This window comes from Octodon degus, unplaced genomic scaffold (assembly GCF_000260255.1).
Source record: "Octodon degus isolate 3935 unplaced genomic scaffold, OctDeg1.0 scaffold00021, whole genome shotgun sequence".
Classification (NCBI taxonomy): domain Eukaryota; kingdom Metazoa; phylum Chordata; class Mammalia; order Rodentia; family Octodontidae; genus Octodon; species Octodon degus.
Genome location: NW_004524597.1, coordinates 9,019,104 through 9,022,500, shown reverse-complemented (window position 1 = coordinate 9,022,500; position 3,397 = coordinate 9,019,104).

Below are 3,397 nucleotides of genomic sequence, written 5' to 3'. Positions count from 1 at the left end.
GTAGGTTCTTAATACAGACTTGCAGGAGACATTGTAATGGGCTCTTGGCCTACTCATGCAGGACATTGCCATAGGACCCAGGCTTTCAGCTAGATTCTTGGGTCTCTAGAGTATGGACAGATTTCCTGTACCAATTTGCATTGGACTCTTTGGGTGACTATTATAAAATAATCCTATAAATTGTGTGTCCTGTATTTTTTATGTGTCCTGTATGAAATCTTTTCCCTTTTAAGCCCTGACTACAACACGTGGTGAACTTAGTAACAAAGGTGAAGCTGCCTCTGTCTCTGTCATGTTTCTCTAACCCCCACCCACCTCTACTCCTCTTCCTGATGCCATCAGCAAAGCCCCAGACACAACTTGGACAAGACCCTGGGCTCATCTCCTTTCCTGGGAGCCAGCCATGTGGATGCCAGTCACACCTGGGACCCCAACCTCCACCCCCTGGGCCAGTCTTCCCCACCCACTCCTATCTTTAGTTTCTCCAAGTGATGAAACATTGCAAACCCTGCTACCATGCATGGCACCTGGGAACCAGGGGGACACTGTGCCCTCTGGATTAAGGTTCTCTCTGCTGCAATAGAGGAAGCCTAGACCCCTGCTGAGCAATGTGGACCTGTCGGACAAGAGGACAGCATGAACAGCAGCCCTGCTCCCAGGTTTGGGGAGCCCAACTCAACTCCCAGGCTCACAGGTGAGGGGATATCATGGAATAATGTCCAGGAGTGGGGGCCCTTGGCTGAGGACACAGCTGTGGCTGGGCCACACTGGAGAACCGTGAGCCTGCTGCAGGCCATTTTCTGGGAAAATGGGAGCATACCACCAGCCACAGGGGTTGGGGGGATGAGCCACTATAGCTGGCCTGGAGCAGGACAGATATGAGGTGCAAGAGGACAAGGGAGTGGGGTAGTGGGGGACAGTAGAAAGGCAGGTCCTACATGGAGCCACATCCAGATTGTGGGGCATCCTGCTGAGGGACCCACCTCTGTAGAGGCCAGGCAGGGAAGGGGGCCTGAGAGACCCTCTCACATGCCAGTGTGGATGGAGCTTAGTGGGAGGAGGTGGGGCAGCTCTGCAAAGCACAGTAGTCCCGGGTCAGGAGAGGGGATGCTTAGTGCTGGCAAGACTTGTCCCCAAGGGTTTCTAAATCTCTTTGATAGTGACATGGGGAAGCTGAGAAGAGAAAGACCACAAGAGAGACTGTAGACTTCATCCTTTCAGTATTGCAGCCTAGATGACCTCGTGTAGTTTGTTCATACAAACTCTTTCCTTCCCTGCCTCAGCTTCCCTGCTTCCTTGCACGTGCTTCTTGAAGTCACCTCCCACGTAAACTACCTGCAACCAAGTCCTAGTTCTAGCCTTTAGGAAGCCCAGGAGGAGCTGGAGGGTCTGGTGTTTGTGTCCAGGGCACACTGGGATGAGGAGGTGCTGATGGCAACATTTGCCCCAGCCCTCCCACCTCTAATCTTCCCGGCCCCAGCCCCCTGAAGGAATGACCATCTTTCTATGAATTACCTTTCTAATTGAGCTAAGGCAAGAAAGTCCACCCATCTGCAACAAAAAAGTGGTCAAGATTTAGGAGCTGAAGGGCAAGGGCCTGAGTTCAATCCCTGTTTCCACAAAAAAAAAAAGATTTAGAAGCTAAGCAGGGTCCTGGCTGGACAGTTTATGAGTGAGCAGAGGGAGTCATCAAGCAAGCCACTGGTTCCCCATAAAGGTAGGTAGGGAGCCAGTTGGGGTATGTGCACAAATTTATTAGACAGAAGGGCACAGGGTCCAGCAGGCTGTACCACCTGATCCTAAGTACCCACAACCTGGTAAAGGGACAGTGCTTTGACAGCCACACAGGCAAGAGGGACTCAGCCCCACCCCCTCCCAGGAGCCCTAGAGCCCAAAACAAAGAAAGCAGCAGCAGTAGTGGAGAAAGGTCTGCCCTCGGTGCCATAGGGAACATGAGCACCAGCAGAAGTGACACTGGTGTAGACTGAGCTAGCTGGGCCAAACACAACCTACTGCCAGCTCATGACTATGATCTAATACCACAGCCCATCTTGGTCATAGACCAAACATCCCTATGAGTAATGCCAGGGGAAAAAGCATGCATGAGCTTGCCCTCGTGTGGCCTAGTGCAGAGACTAGGAGAGCACGAGGGGTGCGGGGTTGGCACCTACCTAGCGGTGACAGAGCCTCAGTTTCCACACCTGCAGAGTGGAGGCAGAGTCCCTACCTCTTGTGCTGATGAAGCAATGAGGAGGCTGGGTGATTGAGGGCTGTAATTAATTTCTATTCCATAACTACAAGGATGGATGCTGGGGCACGTGGAGACTGTCCCGACCCCCAGCTAGGGCAGGTTGGGGTGAGAGACACTCGCTCTGCAAGTTTCTGTGCTGCCATGCTCAGGGCTGGCACAAAAGCAGTTGTCTTGCATAAGCTACTGTGGAAGAGCAGCCTGAACAGGTGACTATATCTGATGTTCAACAGGATGGTGACCTACGTTTCCCAGAGGTGGCAGGGAGGTGGCAGAGGTGTGGAATGTGGGGCAAAGACAGACAGAGGCTTTAGCATCCCTTCTGCCATCTGAGACCAGGAGCAGGACAGAAAATACACCTTACAAAGTTTGTACAAAGTATCCCTGGAGAGCACACAACTTTGTGGATCACCAAGAAAATCACAGGAGGAACCAAAAGTGGTGGCACATGCCTGTAATTCTAGCACTTGGGAAGTTGGGGCAGAAGGATCACCACAAGTTCAAGGTTAATCTGGGCTATCTAGTGAGTTCAAGACCAGCCTGAATACATAGTGACACCTTGTCTCAAAAAAAAAAAAAAAAGTAGGGGGACCAGGGAGACAGCTCAGCAGAATAAGTGCTTGCTTATTCTAAGTAGAATAAAGGCCTGAGTTCAATCCCTGGTTCTGAAAAAAAAAAAAAAAAAAGCAGGACTTCCAGGAAGTTGGCTGAGTAGCGAACAGCAGAGAAGTAGCCTCTCTGAGATTTGCTGTCCAGATGCTGGAATGTGAGGAAAAGAAGAAGGAGATAAGTGGGCCCCTGGGACCCAGGAAGGATCTGAAGTGAGAAGCCCACAGGAGAAACAAAGAAGGGGACCTCACTGCAGGAGGTGGCAAGTGATGCTTGCTCCCTGAGCCCTGGCTCAGTATATAGGAGGGATGGCTCAAGGCTGCAGACACACAGTGACTCCTGGCAACCCCAGAGGCCTCTAGGGAGAAATGCACCAGTGGAATGGAGTGGTGGAAGGAATGGACTACAGTGGCTGGTGAGTTGTCCAGGTTCACGCATCCCCCAGGAGAAGTGATTGGTCGCATTTTGGAGAGGGACAACTGAGCTCAGAATTCAGAGCAAGCTTGGGTTGGTTCTAACAGCTCCCAGTGTCAGGGTGAG